This window comes from Pezoporus flaviventris, unplaced genomic scaffold, assembly GCF_033815535.1.
Source record: "Pezoporus flaviventris isolate CSIRO_AGI_PZ_B2104156 unplaced genomic scaffold, CSIRO_AGI_Pfla_v1 ptg000031l, whole genome shotgun sequence".
Lineage (NCBI taxonomy): Eukaryota > Metazoa > Chordata > Aves > Psittaciformes > Psittacidae > Pezoporus > Pezoporus flaviventris.
In genome coordinates, this window is record NW_026892579.1 from 3959588 (window position 1) to 3979957 (window position 20370).

Sequence of the window (20370 nt, forward strand, 5' to 3'; positions counted from 1 at the left end):
TCTGGGTCTCAAAAAGCTGAACATCCAAGCCACGCTTCATGTCAACACAGTAACTTGTGCATTCACAGTGAGTTCATGTCAAACAATGTACAAAAGCTGAACTGAAAGTAATTCAAGGAATACTATCATAATTGATTATGGTATTTCCACCTGCTGGACCACCTGCTGAACTAGCAGTCCCTATGGGTGATGTTCATCCCTGTATGAGGAGATGAGCACAAGAGATTATATACTCCAGTCATTTTACTTAAACTAAAAATATTGTGCAAGTAAAACACAAGCTATGTGCCACTCCTTCCCAACGGCCTGGATTTCAGACAGAACGAGACAATGTCTTCTTCTTTCACAAACTACTTCAAGGCTGCAGGATTCAGAGGAAGTGTTTACACCAAGTAGCTGGACATGAGCTCTGGAGATGCGTTCAATGGTAATGCAGCAGCAATCTGTGTATAGAACAAGGTAGAAATATTGGCAGGCCCCTTACCAGCTGCAAGGTTATGTTGCACTTCAGTGTAAGCAGCTGCAGCAGCTTTCTGAAAAGTCTGGAGGGTTTAAAACCTACATTACAGCAACAAAACATACCCAGATAATGCCAGCGTGACAATTTCACAGGCTTTCATCGTGAAACCCGGAGACCCCCTGAGCATACTGGGGAAGCCCAACCATATTTTTTTTCCCAAGCCTTACCATGTGCTTGACGGTCATCACCACTGGCGTTTCTGACACAGGGAAGTCTTCAGAAGTCTCTCATGGTGTTTTGGAATGCTTCCACAGTAGATTAAAAGGATTCTCCAGCACAGGGAATTGTCTGTGTAAAGAAAAAATAATGATGAGACATGACAGCTAAATGAGCAGTGCTTATGAGTTGGAAAATACAGGATTATGACTATCATTACTGCTCTGATTTTTTCCTACTCCCCAAACACTGTCCAGCTATGTGTGTTTTGCCTGCTTCTACTACCTCTGTGCTGCCTTCTTTCCCTTGTTCCACCATTTCATGTGCTCTTTGTAGCACACAACATGGTATCAACAACCTGCAGTTTGCTCCAGCAAAGGAAGAAAACCTAAGCTTTGACTTTCTTTCCTTGCTTGTGACTTTGCCAGTATTAGACAAGTGCACTGGTTAATAAGCATGATTGTCATTCATGGCAGGAGCAGAAGTGATGCAAGATAAATCAATATGAACATGGGTTAAACCAGCTTCATAGTAATTTACATAAGTTTAAATCAATTTAATTAAACTGACTCACTTTTCTGATAGAGACAAGGCTTTACAGTATGCCAACTTCAATCCATTGACTGGATTAAAGTAACAAAAAAGGGGTGGCTGGTGACTTTCAAGTTCAAGATGATGAGTGGTTGATAATGTCATGGAGAAGGAGACATATGAAAATGGCTGGATGTGCTCTTGGAAGAAGAAAATGAATCAGAGTGAAGATATCTCCCTTATGGTTCAGTGGGGTGTAGTAATCATCATTACTCTGAATTGTTAACTTTGTGCATTATCGATACCTCTGTAACCCTTGCCTCTGACAGACGGTCACCTCTAAGGAAAGCAAAAAGCCCTTTCCTATGATCAGAGACAGCATAACTCATAGTTGCATATTCTTAGCTGTCCACTTTCACAAGGTAAAATTTGTTGGTTTAAATCACTTTCCGCTTTAAACCACTTGGTTTCTTTCACTGTTGCATACCACCCTGGGGAAGGTGGAATAATACAGTGTATGAGTTTTATGTGAAAACATGTATCAGTTTAGGCACCTGGGCAGTTAGCTGAGCTCAGACAATTAGTGTGAACTTCCTAAGTTGTAGTTAGAGTCTTCTAAACCCTCTAGGCCGGCCTAGACTTTGCTGCCTATCTGCAATACTTCCAAGTAGACTGTCATTTACAAGTTTCTGTGTCATGGGATGTATTGGGACACACCAAAATGTCCACCAGAGATACCCGTCTGAAGCACTCATAGAAGAAAAGTGTAGCCTATGAAGCCCTGCCCTTTCCATGGAGAATGTTTTGCTTATGGCTGGGACCAGTGTAATTTTTACCAAACCCAGTTCTGTAGAGCTCATCGGTTACAATCAAAGAATGACTTTATGGGAAAACTCTTCATTATCCTTTCTTTCCATTCCACAGGTGACCTCCAAGGAAACATCATTTTCAAGCCCTTCCATTCCAATGAAGATGATTTGTTGACATGTCATTATTGCTGGCATATGCCTGCACTGAGACCACCCTGGGGCTCACATCAGACACTGAAGCTGTGTTACTAACAGAATTTTCTTCTGTAGAAAGTTCTCATACAGCTACTTCTTTTAATCTCTAAAATTCAGGGGTCTCATTTTATTTGGTCCACTTATTCCTGTCTGATTTCTGACTCTGCTTTTTTCTCCAGAGTCTTCCTTATGTCTAAGCAGCGCATCATGGCAAATAGCTCCTGTCTTGTCTAGCTAATTGCTACACTGACAGTATGAGCAACAGCAAAAGAAACAAGATGGGAGTTTGAGCAACAATAATGCAAAATATCTGGTAAAACAGGCATAAAAAGCAGAAGAGAGGTCTAGGAGATCATTGGTATTGCAATTGTATCACGATCCTCTGACTGTGTTTAATAATTCCTTCTCTTTATCACAGAACTGATGTCACAGAGCTTCCTCAAGATTGCCCATTATATTGTTCACTACAAATAAGTACATTTTGGTAGTGTTAGACTCCTAATTATTGGCCACTACTATTGCAATAGTAGTGTGACACTTTTCTCCATCGTCTCCTATCAGGCATTTTTGTTGTGTCCTGTTTGCTTCTTTTATCCTTTTTTCAATGTGCAGTTTAGGATCAGATGGTTTTGTCTGCCATAGCAAAGGTCACAAACAGCTGCTGCCAGCTTGAGTTTTATGTGGTATGCATTTAAAGTTTTACCAAGATTTTGCCTAGAATGATAAAAAGGGAAAGGTTCTCACTGTTTTCCTTTACCATGAAATAGTCTTCAAACATATTAAGAGCTCTCTTACAGTAATTTGCTGTTTAACTGTAGTAGTCTCTCAAAAAGTCAGGGGTTTAGAGCTGACAGAAGACTAACAGCAAGCTACATGAGTGGGCATCACCCCTTACAGCAAAGAGGTTACAGAGCATAAGAAATGATGAGTTTGGATTTGGAGAGCACTGTCTCCTGCACCAGTCAATAGGTACGGCACTGGCTCAACTATTAGGGCTCTTGACAACAGCTAAGAAAATACAGGTGGAGCACAGTTCAGTCCAGCTGGGCTCCAAAAGTTTGAACTGGTAAATTCAAGCCCAAATCTGGGTATGCTGCAGGGGTAAACTCAATTTAATTGAAAACTTTGTTTCAAAGGAGGGAGGGGCTGTTAAAAGTTGGACCCTGAAGTTGTAGCTTTGTTAGACAAGGTCTTTGGTAGCAGTAACAGCCCAAGGTGTTGATGGCCTCCCCTCCTTTTCCCCACTGCCCTGTCTTTTCCTACCACTCCACTCAAACAAACTGCCACCTGAAGTGTATGGGGATGGCTGTTCCCACAACACTGTGAACATGATGAAGGAATCAACAGAGCTTCTGGAGGGATGGGTTTTGTGGGTCATTTTTTAAGCCGTCCAGTTTCATACTGAGTTTGCATGAAAGTCTGGTGCCTGAGGGGAGTTGGGCAAGCAGTGGCGAGTGGGGCAGCAGCCCCTCAACTCTGCTGGTAGTGCTGCTGTTGGAGACCTCATGTCATGAAACCACAGCTGGGGAAAGGACTGCCAAAGATCTGGTGCCATCAGACTACAAAGGCACACAGAAAACCTGCTGTGATCCCCCATCACTTGTGGTTTTCAGATTTCCACTCATTCAGTTTACACAGAGTGGCACTAAATTAAATACTTGACTATTAAGGTCAATAAGTGAACTCATTTGCAGAACCGTAGCTGCCACTGGTGTCACATTCAGGGTTGGAAGCCAAATTTCTGGAGGTACTTTCCTAATGCATGGACCCAGATTTGTTTTCTTGCGGAACAAACTCCAGTAGAAAGAGGCTTTGTGTCGGCTTCAGGAAAAACCTGACTGCTGCTTGATGTTCGAGTAGGGAGATTATCTCTGCTTCCTCACCTGCAAAAAGATAATTACACTGCCCAACTTTCTAAGGAGCCTTTGCGTCTCCAGATAAAATATACTGCAGAAAAGCACTACATGAATTATTCAGGCTAAAGTAAATTAATGAAGACTGTGGAAATTCAGTTGTTTTTTTTTTCTTCTTCTCTGTGCTGGGTTCAGATCCTGCAGTGGCCTTTGTGGTCTCAAACTACGCTGAAAGCAGAGCGCTGCTAGCTCACTGCTCAGCTGAAAACATTTTCTTCTTTGTCTGAAAATATATTAATTTAATTACTGACGAGCCCATTTGTGAGCGGGCTGTTGAAGCGCGACCAGCTCACCACAGTGTTTTTTCTAACCGTAGGCTGCCACAGGGAGTGAAGAATGAAAAGTCAATGCAATATCTGTGAGACAGCAAGATGGATTTAGGAGGAACTACAGGCTGGTTTATAAGGGAAAAAAATGATCACTTAGTCAACAATGTAGGATTATAAGGACAGTCTTTGCAGGATCCAGGAAGGGCCTAGGCAGAACACATACAAGGTCAGTCCAGGATACCTTTAAATCCTTTCCTTTGGTGCTTTTGGGTTAGCTGTGCTTATCTCTCTGCTCTAGGCCTCTCTAAGCAGCCCCTCTCTCTTCTTCTATCTCCAAGATGCTAGGAGATGCCTCCTTCATGAAATTCTGCTATTCTTACCCCAGAATTTGGGAAGTGGGGTTGCCAGCACTAGAACACATAAAGGTCTCCTTCTGGTAGCCAGAAACAGCAGCCTAAATGACATTAAAATATGATCTATTTTGCCAAAAACTGGACAGTTCTTACGAAAATGTAAGAGGTGCTTTACACATTGTTACTCAACTTTCTTTGCTGGGGCTTAGGCAGACCTGGCATTTTTGTCCAGTATGGAGACCTGAAAGCTATCACACTTGCAGTCTGGTTTCCCTGATTAATTTATTTGATTTTTTAAATATACCTTTATCCTGTCAGCTTTTCCTGTCTCATGTAATCCCCTGCCCTTTTCTGGAATCTCAGAGGTGTTAGGGGCTCCTTTGAAAGCAGGCTTGGCTACTGGAGGAGTCTCCCAGCCTGGCTGGGTAGAGCCAGACATTGATACCCTCACTCCTTTGAAGCTGCGTACCTGAGCCTAGCTTAACCAGGTCATTATTTTACTTTTTCTTGCTCAGATATATAACAAGCCCTTTATCTCTTGCTTTCAATTAGCTCTATGAATTCAGGCGAGCAGCAAGAGGAAGTGTGGGGAGGGGGCAGGAGTAGCTGTATAGCATTAATCAAAGGGTTGTGCAGGCATTTTCCCAGTTTGCCCCACTTTGTTATCATAGGCTTCCACGTGATCATGAAAACAAGGGATTCTTGCCTACAGCCTGTAATAAAGGACCTGCCACCACTGGGTTTCTGTTTATTTTAATCAACAAAGGGCTTAATTTCTGGCTGGCACACAGTGGGGTGGAAAGGCAGGCTTGGCCATGCCACCCCCTTCCTGCTGCTCCGGGAAAGCTGCACTGAGCCATGGTGCCAGATGGCCCCCACTGATCCCCAAACCATGCTCAGGGCTCTGGATGTAGCTGAGGCATGGCCTCTGTCCCAGGGAAGGGCAGGGGATTCATAATTCATTGGGAAGTACCTACCTACCCGCTGTCCAAGCCAGCAGGTTTGTTTTTCTAAAGGCAGACCTCAGACCCAGACACACACTGCGCTGCTGGAAAGGGCTGAGGAAGGGAGGGAAGAAGGGAGAGAGAGGGAAGAGGGGGCAGCAACTGCTCAAGGTGAGGTTTTGGCAGCCACCAAGAGCATCCACAGCTTCTGTGCATCCACGGGCACAAAGATGGAGCTGAGTGCAGCCTACCCAAAATCTGAAGGGGAGGGATTTTTTTGAAGCTAAATATGAACAAGATGGTGAGCATGTATGCATGTTCTTGGTTAGCTATCTGGTGAGCTAAGGGTAGGGTTTAGACTTCTTGTTTCCCATGCAATGAGCACAATGGAGTGAGTTGCCCACTCTCATTACCTGATCACCTCCAAAAATAGGTTCCTGTATTTTTCATCCACCAGAAAACTTTGAGGGAGAGAAAAGACCTGCTTTCTTTTTCCTGCTAGTGTGCCTGAAGCCATGCAGCACTATGAACAACTACTGAGCAGCTTTCATACATCCCCCTGCTACGCAAGCAGTCAGCTACATAGATGTCAGGGGCCATCAGTGTCTGCCCCAGTGTAGTGCTGGTTGTATGTTTGGATCCCTCAGTTGTATGTCACACCCTTGTCTCTGGTTCTGGCCTCCATCCTCCTCTCCTTTAGCTCCTCTTGGAAACCTCTGGCCCTTCTTCACTTTCCATCTCAGATGTTGTTGATAGACCTTGTTATAGCCATCATCTCTGCCAATTGATGCCTATAGCCATCATCTCTGCCTACTTCAGGCCAGAACCTGTGGGATGACACCCACTGGTGGGGGCATGGCCTGCACAAGGATCACCCTCAGGTTCCAGCTCATCCCCTTTTGGCAGCAGCTGTCTCACCAAGCAGCAATGAAAACCAGCTTTGACAATACAAGTGTGATAAAATGATGGCAACTAGCCACCTTCATCTTGTAGCATTTCCATGTGCAAACAGTAAACATGTCTATAGTGTGGGTCATGTGCATTATGGTAGTTTTGCACAACACCAAGAGGGAAAGGATAGAGTTCAGACTCCAAGGTGTGCCTGTTACAGAGCCATCTAAAAGTCTTCTAAACACCCCTTTAAACTATCTGTCTTGTGATAATGTGTAGTTCTAACAACGAATAAAAGGCTAATAAATCCAGTCCTCTTAAGCCTTTCCTTATTTGTCACCCCTAACTGTCACAGCAGATCCTCTCCATTTTGTCAGTCTCCCTCTCGTACTGGGGGACAAAACTGGTGCTCCAGCTATGGTCTTGCAAAGGCCCAGCCATGGGGAGAAACTGCTCCTCTTGGCCTGTAGTTGCCCTTTGGCTAGCACAGCCCAGCTGCTAAATGAGCCCAGGTCAGCCAAGCTCACTGACATGCTCATGTTTTCTCTGCCCATTCACTCCTTCTCCTCTGAACCCCCTCCAGTTTATCCATCTTTCTTGAGGATGCTTAAAAATAACAGTGATGCCCACCTGTGGAGCAGGTATGTCATGTGGCATGATACAGCTCCTGCACAAGGCATCAGTCGGTGGATACTGAAGGGACAGGGACAGGTCTGTGAAGGTTTGAGTTACCTGCGCATGAAGTAAACTGTATCTCTGTGAGAGCTGATCACAAAATGGACACAAAGCTCAGAAGCAGCTTGGGGAATACAAGCAAGATAGTGGTAATGATGACTGATCTTGTGACAAGTCACCTTGTTAATTCTCATTTTTCCCCAAATATAGAATTGCTGACATTTCTATCTTTTCTGTAAGAAAAAGTTGCATAACTTCTGAACAGAAGAGCTAAAGGCAGACCTCCATACCCTGCTTAAATTTTGTTATCTGTCAAAATAACGTTTGGTAGAAACAAGACTGTGACAGAACAGAGATTTTTATAAATATTGCCTAAACTGCACCCCTAACTTTCACTTCTTTCCTTCATTCTCCATTCTATTTCTTACTTACGCTCTTCCTTTCATCATTTTAACTTCCTTCTGACTCTTTATTTTGCAAAATCACTGGTCCTTCTCCTAGTTAATTTAAGCTTCTGAAATAGCTATGGAAAAGCTGTTTTTTCTCAACGAAAAAATAAATTGCTGACGTCAGAAAATAAGTCACTTCTAAGAATATCACTACTAGTATTTCGTATTCAGCAATAAAAGACTGACAAGAGGCAAAAAGAAGTTAATTTTTTAAAAGTTACTAATAAAAGTATGGTTTAAAAAATGTTATTAAAATAAAATTCATATTTAAATATATGTAGAAGAACTGCAAGGTGTCTATTAAATGTAAGTGGGAAACAGACATCTGGAGTATCAGATTCTTAGTCTAGTTTTCCTTCTCCTTATACAAATTAATCTTTTTCTTCAAAAAGATTTTATCGCGCACAAAGCAGATATTCAATTTGCCTTTGATTGCCCACAGTACTCCCCAATGATACTGAGTCAGGAAATACTCAGAGGAACAAATTCAAATTATGAGGTGAAATGTGGGAAAAGCAAGAGAGAGCAATGATGAGTGAAATATTAGATCTTCAGCTTTATGTTTGCAAAATCTTGTCTCTTCCAAGTTTTATTCAGAGAGTGCAATTCACATGACCTAACCATACCCCTGTAGGGCTGCCTGAGCTGTTGCAGTGTCACACCAGTCTCCAGCTGCTGGTCCAAGCTATGTAGCAAGTTTTGTGCCATGGCTTTCATCCTTGTGCAGATGTTTTGTGTACATGAAACAGCATGAGTTCCCTCTGTTCTAGCACTTGAATTGCTTTTTTAGTCTTGATATTGCAAAAATGCCAGTGGCAGCCACACAAAACTCCCCATGTCAAAGGACTGGTAAAGACCAAGAAGCTTGCAGGCTTGTGTCTCTCACCTTACTGTCCATATCAGCAGATTATTTTAATAGTGCCATGAAGTGCAAAAGGAGATGGATGCATTATGGAGAAGATGAGCATAGTGAAAGGCAGTCCCAGAGACTGCACACAGCCATGAACAGATCCTAGCCTTAGCCTTGTGCTTCTCTGAAGAAGAGGAAGGTCACACCGTTCCTTCAGTAGCATGAACCATGCCAGCCTGTTAGGCATTACACAAAACACCAGAGAAGCAGGTCAACACGACGCCAAAATGTAATCCTGATGTCTTGTTTATCTGCTAGAAGGTGAGAAAAGATGCTGCTGCTGGATGGAAATGAAAATGTGTTTCAGTACAATAGTGCTTTCTGAAGGGTTTATTGTATTCACCCATCATTATTGGTTAGCTACGTGTCCTGGCATATATTGTATGTGCTTCAGAAAGCTCAGATTCTTGACATTTCCTGTATTTCTAATACTTAAAACTATCTGATCCCCCATGGGACAGCTGGATTTGCAGTGCTATTGAGCAGTCACAAGCATTCCTCTTGGCATCTCGTGTAATACTGAAGGGATGAGCTACCACTATTAAATGAAAGAAAATGTTAGCACATATTAAGAAACCAAGGGAAGATGAGGCTTTCTTGCAGGACACTCATCTGCTTGATTTTGAAATCCCACAACTTCAAAGAGACTGAGTATTAATGACAAACTGGAAATATCCTTTGCTACAAAAGGGAGGAACTTACCTGTATTTCATAAGCCATTAGAATCCAAATTGTGAATGCCATCAGAAGCAAAGGATGCACAGTCTGTTAATTGCAGATTAAGTTTACTGACACAACACTCTTACCTGGGAATACTTACACCACCAACAGAGATTAATGCCATCTTTAACAATCTAACTTACTGGGTGCCAGTTTTCGCTATAATCCACCCAGCGGCTCTGTGTCCACAGGTATGCCCTCTTCACGTGTAGGCTTGCTGGATGAGTAACTTGGGAGTGGAAACAAAGGAGATAGTGAGTTTTCAAGGGATTTTTTCAAGAATGAATTTATCCATGATGTTAAACCCCACAGTAATCTGTCCTGTCCCCAGTGTGCCTTTGCTCAGTTGAAGTGCAGGTGATAGATGGAGCCTAATTAAAGCAGTAGATTAATCTTCCCCTAACAAGTTCCCCACCTTTGATTTAGGCTGTTTTCTTCTAGGTGCCTTTTTTGGTAGAGAGGACTAGAACATCCATTATCAGAAAAACAACGCAACCCACTCCCTTTACAGGAACCACATGAGAAAATAGCAATTAAAATTTATTTGTCCCTATGCCATTCTTAATCCCCACTACAAGAAATAAATCTCAGTAAGGAAGCAGTTCCTGCTCCCATCCCACTGCTGGCCCACCTGCAACATCTGACCTGGGGCAGGACAAGGGATGGGGAAGGTATCCTGGAAAGAAGCACAAGATGCTTCAAGAGGCATTGCCACTGTAAGAAGTACATAAATAGAAGCAGGTGTCTTTGAGGGATGAGACCCATGGGCAGGGATGCATCTTACTCCTTGTCTACCTCAGGGAGGCCTAATGGAGCATGGCCACAGGTGAAAATAAAAAATTATGTTATGGGGACTGTTTTTGCCCTGTTTACATTCCAGCAAACTTCCTTTTAATTTCTTCTAACTTTGCTTTCAGGTCATTAAAGCTCTCTTGGCAGCAGTTTGTGGGGCAGACGGAGGGCTCCTAGCACTTGAAGTCCAACAGTGCATCCTGCGTAGGGGAAGGCTCAGCAGTGAAAACAGCTTGCCTTTCACATTGCAGCACAGGAACAGAGGCAGCAGAAATTCATTTTACGCTGAAGAAGGAATTCTGGGTACCAGCAACTTCAGCTTTATTTTGGCCAAAATTGTTTCTGTAGTTTTGTTGACTCACTTCTATACCTTAGGATTCACAGTAATAGTAGTGCCTAGCAATGCGAGTGATGCAAATTTTACAGTGCCATAAGTTACCTCCCAGAATAGAAAGCTAGTATTTCTTCTGTTCAAAACGCTATGTGACCTCTTTTAATAGTTTTGTCTCCATTGCCTTTGTCTTCTCTGAGTGCCTACAACATAGGGTGGTAAACAAAGGCATCATTTTCCTTATAAGAAGGCATTGTGCAGACAATACATTGCATTTATCTTCAGGCTTCACTGGGGTGCTTTGGGGGATGTCCAGCCTCCTCCATACTGTGCTTTCTTTCTTTTCTTTTCATGTGATTTTGGAATAATCACTGTCCCTGGGGTGTCTGTTACTCCTCTTTCACTCTTTCTTCCTCATTTCAGAATGTGCAACCCTCTTTTTAATTCTTGCCCTCTTTTTGTTTGCATTTGCCTGTTGAGAAGGTAGGAAAAAAAACAAACAATGGATTTGTGAAGCATGAAGACCTTTTAAGAGGTGCATATGACATAAGCAAAATAATTGCTTTCTCAAGTCAAATTGGCTCAATTCTGGGTGATTACTCTTTTGAAGGTCCATTTCAATGCAACACTGATCAGACCATCCATTTCCCATAGCTAGTATTTTTGGCCTGTGTATTATTTTAGGCATACCATTGCCATGGGACTTGAATTCATTTGGCATTCATTAATAATCAGTGTAATTCCCTTTCATTAGAAATCTCTTACTGGAATAGCTGCTTGTTGTGACAATTCCTATGAAGTGACCATCTTTGTAGCTATACTGCCAGTGAGGATGAATTAATTAATTAATAATAAAATGCCTTGATATATTCCATGCATAGTTAATAGAAGATTAGAAGGATGAAAAGTACAATTGTGCAATTGGAAATAGGATCATTTTCTTGGTTATCAGAATTCCCCTTTTTTGGTGTGGTACACTAGAGGGATTTTGTGTTACATATATATGCATCTTTCTCTGCTCCACGTATTTTTCTGCCATGTGTAATGGAACTCACAATGAAAAAGATTGACATACCCAGTGAGGACAGAGCCCTTCCCAATATTAACACAATGGCTGGCAGTTCATCAATGTCTAAAGAGAAGATTTTGTAATCAAGGACATTGAAAGCCTGTGAAAGAGGGGGTTAAGAAAAAAAGAGCACTTTGTTCTTGGAGCATCGACTGCAGTCTTCTCTGTTTTTCTCTAAACTTTCACTGAGCAAATGTATCTATATCTTGGCCTTCTTCACAAGTTAAAGTTTTTGTAGAAATACTTGCACACAGGCTAACAAAGCTGTGCACAAGTGTTGATGCTGCTTTCAAGGCATGTCAGTATGTCACATTTCCCTGAACAATGAAGGGCTGTCGAGGGGGAAGAGATTTTAAGTAGTTTTGAGAGAACATGGAACATTTCCCTTGTTTTGTACTTCTGCCATGTGTGTAACAACTCCAACATGTGATGGAAAACACAGTAGCTCTGGTTATATTTGCTGAGAATGAGATTTAAGAAAGAGCCTTTTCTATAGGTGCACTTCCACCAATAACTTTTGAATTCTTTTCTGGAAGACTGGAGGAAAAGGGTAGTCAGCCAAAGCTGGGTCTAGAAGCAGATTCTCTTATTTGAAGGAGGGTGAGGACAGGAACAAGGGCATGTTCCATGAGCAATTAATTGACTGTTTTTCTGTACAGCTGGATTCTACTTCAAAGATGGCAAGCATCTTGGGGCAAAAGTATCTTTCAAATGTGTGCAGTCACCAGTAGCATTTCTGTTACAACAGATCAGGCTGTTTTCTCAAGAAACTCATGACTGCCTCTAATAGTGTTTGATGTCTCCACCTTCAAATAACTTCCATCATTCCTTCTACCTCCATGGCTGTATGCAATAGGAAGCTGCCATTATGCCATTCATGTTGGCTTTACATGTCAACTTGAGTCACAGCAAAATAATTCGCGCTGCACCACTGGCTGTACCAGAGAGACAATGGCTCTGTGCCAGGCAAAGGGCTGCAGTTCATCCACCCAAGTATAATGTGGACAATTCCCTGCAAACTGGTTGTCTAAACCCCACTTTGTCAATGAGTCTTCTCTTTCTAAAGTGAGCTTTTTCACTGAGTTCGTCAGAGATAACTCTTACCCTGGAAGTGCTGGTTTCTCTCTATGTACCACAGTGAAAATATAGCTGGCACCTTGGGAAAAACAGGGCTGCAGAAGTCAGTGCCATCCCCAGCCACAGTGCCCTGGGACCTGCCTTCAGTTTTCAGCAGGAGGAGGTGAAGCTCCTGATAAAGCAGAGAGTTTCCTTAGACACTTTCACAGCTCAGATGCGCTGTGAGGAAAGAGACCTTCATCGTCCTAATGAGCAAATGTGTTCAGAGTAAATGCACTCCTTGAAGAGCGTTAATGCTTTCATCACCGCTGGCTAATGAGCCTGAACTTGCACCTTGTACTAGATACTAATCAGATTCCTCTTTCTGCACTTTCTGAAGCAGCACTGTTCAGTCTGCCAGCTGGCAGTGATGCTATTTTAAAATAACTGCACATGGGTGTTCTTATTCAACATTTCTGTTAACGGAGTTGGTAAAGGTCTAGTCCCAGGCAAGACTGGGGCCCGTTTTAATATGCATTTCATTCTGTATTTCTTTTAAGGATACTATTAACTTATTCCACTTACAGAATCAAATAATAAGCTTTGTAATTGAAGAGTAACTAGTTCTTGTGGAATGTAATTTGATTTTTTTTCCTTCAAAATTTCAAATTACCTTGGTCCTGTTTCTTTTTTTTTTTTTTTGTAACCATTTGCATAATCTACAACACTTTCAGGACTTTCTTCCTTTGCATAAATCAATTTCACTTCTTGTTCACTTTATCACTTTCAAGGGGATTCTTTTCTGCTTTACTGGACTTAAATTAATCCTCTGGAGGAAGCAGTGTCATGACATGGCCAGCATCAAAATCCGCATAATGAAAGCAATTTTTTTCCATTTAAATTGACACTCAAGATATCACTGCTCATTAGCAGACTTTAGATCTTTGATTTCACTTAAAGTGAGAAAGACAATAATTCTTTCTCTAATATGAATTTCTTGCATATGAATTTATTCAGAGACCTTTACGTTTATTGCAGTGCAAGTTAGGTCACTAAATACCTTTAAAAAACAAATCTGTGTGATTTGTAGAGAATTAACATCACTAGCAAGACTGTCAAAATTGCCATGCTTGATCAGAGTGATGATCTGTCTCATTTGGTTTCTCCCTGGGATCAAAACTGATCTGAGAAGATGGCTGAATAAGGGATAGATGTGGAATCACTTCTGACGAAAGGGAAATTTCTTCCCAATTCCAGGCACTCAGCATGCTTTTGCTGGTGATGATCTCAGATGGGGCTTAATATGAAATCTGTATTGAAAATTAGAACAGTGCTCAGTATAACAGAAGGAGAGCTTCAGGAAAAAGGCTCTTAGGCTGGAAGGGGCTGAGATTAAAAACCTGTGTTGCTTATCTCTTGGGTACTAGTACACAGCTGCAGGGCAGCCACATCTGTTTCATTAGAAGTCTCCAGGGCTATTTAGCCTTCTAAGGTAGATGCCCTTACCCTTTCCTGCAGGCTGAAGGCTTCATCATTAATAATTCTGTATTTATCTTTCACAGTTTCAAAAGAAATACCTGTCTCTGGGGAGGAAGAGCACTTCTTGCCCTTGGTCCTGTAACACAGGTGTAGGATGGTGCAGCTTGAGATCTGCATGCACATGCAGCCTTGGTCAGGCCCAACAGCTGGAAACTGCCCACTGCTGGCTTTTTTCTGGGGCCTTGCTCAGGCTCCAATACGCCTGTTGTGCATGACTCAGCTAAGGCTTCCCCCTCACAATGCTACTGTTTTCATGATGCCAAGCGATCTGTGGTCCATACTGACCTTTCCCGTTCTGCCCTGTCACATTTCCTCACAGAATACATGTTTTACTGGGTTTGGTCCAATTGTGAAAAGTAACATTTCCTTTCTTTGTAAGATGAAGATTATTTTCATGACTTTGCAACTCACTGTTTCCATTTAAATATTTTATGGTATCAAGTAGCAATGACATCTGCTTGCCTTTTGTTAAGTTTCCCCAGTTATGAAGGAGAAGTTACTGTTGTCTGCTAAATACAATGATAAAGACCATTTAAACACTCAGAAGAAAGTGTTGATGCACCTACTTCTCCTGCATAAATGTGTGCTTTCCAGTTGTTGACTATTTATTTGTCATTGCTATGATGTAGAAGGAACATAATGGAATAAACTGAACACAGGGAGCCTCTGATAAAAAAATATATGTTTCAGAAACAGCATGGAAGGTTATATTTAATTTGGTAACATTTATAAAAGACCTTTTAAAATTATTTTGCTAGTTAGTATGTATTATTCCAAAATGCATGCCTTTGATTTTGGAAGTTGTCAGAAGAAATGAATAATTTTCCCATAATTGTTAAATGTCTTGTTTGTCTGACGTAGTCTGTGCCAATAAAAAAAAAAAAAATCTGTTTATGCAGAGTTTATTTATGCTAAGTCTTGAAAAAGAACTACATGCTAGAAAAGTGGAAGACATGATGATCTTTTTTATTGCAAGACTCGTTAAAAACAAACCTTCGGTCTGACGTATTTCAAGGTACACATTTTTGTTTCGTCTTTGATCAGTCTTTCCCTAAGTCCTGATCTGCTGCAAAATAAACATAAGAGCAAAGTAAGTGCTTTGACCTAAAAGCAGCATTGTTTTCTAGTTTATTTGTCAAATGTATTTCAAACGAGATACCTTGGCTGGTCAGATGTATAACGGAGCAGAATTAATCCATATCTTTGGAAAGCTGTACTTGTGAAGGCACTGCATTCGTGGACAAGATGCCTGGAGCTCGGGTGAGAGGAAGAGAGTGGGAATAGTGACAGTCTACCATTTGGACACTGGCAGGTCACAGAGGGGGAAGCTGGGTTTGGGTCCTTCACCCTGTGTTGTTTCAGAGCTTATGATGTTGTAATTCCAGGATAAAATGGTTAGTGCATATAAAGGCATGGTGTAACTTGCATCCTTTAAGTCCATTTCCTTGATGACTATGCCAAACTCTGCGTAACTATGCTATTGAAAGATAAGGACCTTGCTCAGCCCTTTGGATATTAATAATGTCAGTGAAGCATCCATACACTGCATAGCTCTGACCTGTAGATAAAGGTACCTGCCAAAGAGATGCAGGCTTTTGGATTCAGCCTTGTGGTCAGCATTTTCTGTCTGTCAGCCCTGAGCATCCTCCTGCTGACAGTATCATGACTAGGTGCTTCCTGTTCAGGTTGCTGTTTCCCTAGTCTCTAACCCTCCCCAAGCCTGACACAGCAGCGAACACAGTGGTTCCCCTTCATGTATGTACTTGAAAACATTGAATTTAACTCACTGAATAAAAAAAAAAGCTTTCTACCAGCTCTCAGGTTTTCAGCCAGAAGCAAACAATTTGACCATGTTATGCCATTGCGAAGAGCAGATCCTGGGACCATGGGGGGGGCAAGGAGGACAGTATACTGAAAACCAGTAAAAAGCCTACTGCAAAAACATTATGGGCCTAGTAGAGCTGGATCACCTATGGTCGAGATGGAAACTCCTCTATCTCCCTGAGGTCAGGTGACCATATAGTTGGAAGCCAGAAAAAGACCCAGGTACAGAGCAGTCAACTATGGCAGACTTTAACACTGGGGTTTTTATCTTATATTTGGTTTAGGTTTTCAAATAAAAACAGAGAATAAGCTCTTCATCCCAGGAGCTTTCACCCTAATAGGCTGTTAATGAGCTATCAATTACCTATGCAAAAGGAAATACACACATATGCACACATTACTATTCCTTAGCTGAAGGTTTGCTGGTTTAAATGCTGAGGGCCCTACCCCCCTCACCTGGGTGGTTGGCCCTACATACATCTTCATCTGCATTCACTCTGTTACAAGGAATAGCATGTAACACTTCAAGCAAGATGTGTATCTGAGGGTCGCGGACTCGTGCTCTAATCGCATGCAGCATTGGCAATTCCCTGGGTAAGTTGATACGTAGCACTTCTCTGCTACCAAGCAGTCGCAGTGTATTAATCAATCCTTGAGCCCTCTTGTGAAGCACACTAGCTGTTAATCTTATTTCTAGAGGCACTGTCCCCTTCTTGACTGTAGATTCTTGAATTACAATGGCTAAAAAGCATTTCTGTCCGTTCACAAGGGGACCAGAAGCTAAACTTTCTTCCATCCAGCCTTTGTCATTCACACAGTGAGGACTGATCATTGTCATGAGCTTGACCTTGTAATGAAATCGGTGACCTTGAAGGTGACACAGGCAATGCAAATCCTCTTGTTCACCCCAAGTTTAGAAGCCGTTTGCCTGACTCCTTTGATCAGCTTCCCCATGAATGAGGAGCCCTCAGCAAGACCTGCCTGAACTACTTAAGTCGCTCCCTCCCATATGGTGCAGAGGAAGCATTTGTGTGGGCCAGTGGTATCAGGACACAGATTGCTAAACTCAGTGCTCAGGCTGCTAAGGATCCTTTTTTTTCCTCAGGCTCCTTCCTCTCTTACATTTCCCTGCATATTCCACTCCCTATTAACCCTGTAGTTGTTCTCAGGGTAGCCTTCAGCCTGGGGAGCCAACAGCATCCTACCAGTATCACCTTCTCTGCCCCATCTCCTTTACAGACCTGCCAGAGCTCCCCATGGCCAGGCTGCCTGGGCAGAGCAGCACACAGAGGTGCTGGCAGTGGGAGTAAAAAACAAACAGAAAGCATAGAACAACATAGAAAGGAAATTTTTATTTAAAAAATGCATTGTCTTTTCCTGCATTTGTGTGTGTATGTGTGACTTAGACCATGACAAACAAGCTTAGCATCCTGAAATTAGCCAGGCTGCTGGGGGTTAAGGTATTTATGAACTTGTTAAGAGATGGAAACATTATGCAGTGTTCACAATGTTTAACTGCCATGCTAGAAAGAATCTTTGATTACATTATCAGTTTATTCTGACTGAATGTTAGCTGTATCTTTTTTTTTTTTTTTTTTTACAGTGCTATTTCTGTTTTAGGGAAGATATTTCTCCTAATTGCCTTGAAATAGAAGATTTTAATTAGTCAACCTTTTCACACAGAGAATTACAGCTGCTGAAATCCTGAGCCAGTATAGGGTTAAACATCAGCTAAAAGATTAATGACTTAACTGAGAACATTTTATCGCAGATACAGAAAATAAATCCACTCCCAGAGAGTCACAAACCATGTGTGCCATTGAGGAATGGAACTGCACAAACCAATAACAACTGATTGCCCCTGCACCAGCAAACAGCAGCGAGAAGACAAAAATCATTATAAGGATCAAAGTCGCTGAGCTCCTTGGCCAGTGCTGATGCTGCAGGGCTGAAATATGCCGTGTGCTGCTTACCTGGGGGTGATTTTCTCAGGAGTTGCTTAGCACCTGTGCCCTCAGCTGGCTCTCTCAGCACAGGAAAGCAAGGTTGTGTGCTTTCATGCCAGGTTTATGGGAGCAAGAATACCCCTTGTTGCTGCAGCAAGAAAACAGGTGCTAGCTTTTGTCTAGAGTTTACAGCTCTGGTTTGGATTCTCTGATGCAGCTGCTGGGATGGACACCATGCAGACTTTGAGCTTCAGGGCCTCAGACAGACACATATGGAGGGGCCAAGCATATCAAATTTACAACAGCTCTGAATTAAGCTTTTTTGTTGTTATTGTTTGTTTGTTCATTTTTGCAATTTCCAATTTCTTCTCCTTCCTTAAAAGTAATGAAACATCCCCCAACCCTACATTTTGCCACACGCTTTCGTCTTCCTTGTATCATCAACAAATAGCTTGCTACAACTGCCAACAAGATGCAGCAAACGATGCACCTACTGACTGGCAGTGTCAGTAGGTGTCCAGAGAACGTGCAGGAGCAAAATGGGCAGAAATCTCTCCTGGTGCTCAAACTTTTAGCAGTTATGAGAACAGCACACTGAATATTACAGAAACGTTTGGCTGCATGTGTTTTAAGGCTTGCTTGCCCACAGAGAAGGAAATTAATCTGATGTTTAGATTAGGTTCGTGTCTACACACTGTAAGTACGGATTTAGTGGCTTTTTGGCCAGAAATGAAATCAAAGAGTCTCAAAAACACAACCTTTAAAATGTTCTCTATTTTTCAGGGCTAAATCCTTAAGTTGTTAATTGTCAAACAGACAAACTGTCCTCCTTCATGAGGACAGAAAAATATCTCCACCCACAGAAAAATATATCTTGGGTGGGTGGGTGGGTGGCTTCTCTGAAACTGCAGCCTCACTGTGAACATTGACCAGCTCAGGGAAAAAAGGTATATAAATGTAAGTCCTTCAGGGTGAGAACTTCACTGTCTTACACTATACTTTCACTCCTCAATGCAAGATTGCTCTGTAGTTTTGCAAAAGCAGCTCTCTGTAGTAGGAGCCATCTTTACTGCTGCAAGGTGAGAGGCATAAAAAGTCCTCATTCTCAAGGAAGACACTGCACACTCATTCCGTGGACATACACAAAACTCCCAGCTACTTCAAAAACATTAGGAAGCAAAAACCAGGCACTGGAAAGAAAAGGCAACGTGGCAGTTGTTTGGACAACTTTAATTCAGTCCACTTGCATGACTGTGTTACAGCACAGCCTTAGACAACCTTTCTCCCTTGGTCCCCTGCCCTGTGAGGTACATGAGAGAAGGTAAGGCACTTGTTGAGCAGATGGCCAACGTTTTATTTTATTTCCTTTTTTTTCTGCAGCTTGCAGCCCCATGCTTTGTCTACTGCAGAATTTTCAAACCAGCTCTGAATAAAGATGTGTCTATTTTCCCCTGGCCTTTTCTTTAGCCTTCATTATTATTACCTCTGACTGCTTCAGGCACTGGCTTATTTGCACTGTATTGTAGATACTGCCTTCTTTAATGGGTGGAGGATTGAGGCATTGAGAGATCAAGGTCGGGGTGTTGTGTGCCTGACTGAGGAAGCTCCATCTGCTTTCCCTTGCACTGCACATATAAGAGTATCCCAACACAACTCTATCCCACCTGAAATCAGGACATTAGCTTAGCTGTTCAGGACATTGCTCCCTTATACTTCAGCTGCACGTATTATCATATCTACAACAGAGGGGAAAAGGGGAAAAAAAGTGCTCCAGGATGATCCCATAGAGAAAGGGGAATGGCAAATTCATGACGGTAGGTTAAGTGACTGGACTTTGCAGTGATGAAGAAGAACAATCAAAGGATGATTCAAGAATAGCCAGCCACCAGCTGGTACTGCTGCACTACAGAAAGCCTGTAACAGAAGCTCTGCCAGGCGTCAGCTGCTGTTATGCACTGGGCAGCACCAGGCTGGGGCACATCAGAGGAATTTAACCTGTCCCAGTGTGATGCTTGTTTTTTTCTTCCCAAAGACAAAGCCCATGCGAGAAGACTTGATGCATCACACATCTCAGCACAGCTGCCTGTTCCTGTGACAGCTGGAGGGTCAGGAGATCTGCACTGCATGGGGTGAAGGGGCACCATTGCCTTGTGTGGGGAGGGGTCCCATTGCTACAACCTTGGACCCCAGTTCTCCTGTACTTTTTCCTCAAGTAGTGAGCTGTAAGAAGGAATCTTCTTTTTATAGAAAGTTACACAAAGGAGCTACACAAGTTCTTTGGTTCTGCCTTTGCATCCCAAAATATACAGCTTTCTTCCTGATACTGTATGATCTTCAATCACCATACAAAAATAAATTATCTGCAGGAGAATGAGGGCAAGCTGAAAACTTATTTATCACCCAAGCATTATAATGTGGTTGATGATCAAACAACCTGTGAAGCTGAGATAATTTTCTTCATCTTCAAGTAGCCACTGG

At 42.3% G+C, this 20370-nt stretch overlaps 1 long non-coding RNA gene across 1 annotated transcript; it reads right to left on the reverse strand.

The window, feature by feature from the left end:
- Positions 1 to 347: 347 nt before the first annotated feature.
- On the reverse strand, positions 348 to 9545 carry LOC133273411 (uncharacterized). Its single transcript, XR_009744779.1, has 2 exons — positions 9422 to 9545; positions 348 to 808 (listed from the first exon to the last, which is right to left on the reverse strand). It is a non-coding gene; the product is annotated as an uncharacterized LOC133273411 (long non-coding RNA).
- Between the last annotated feature and the right edge of the window lie 10825 nt (positions 9546 to 20370).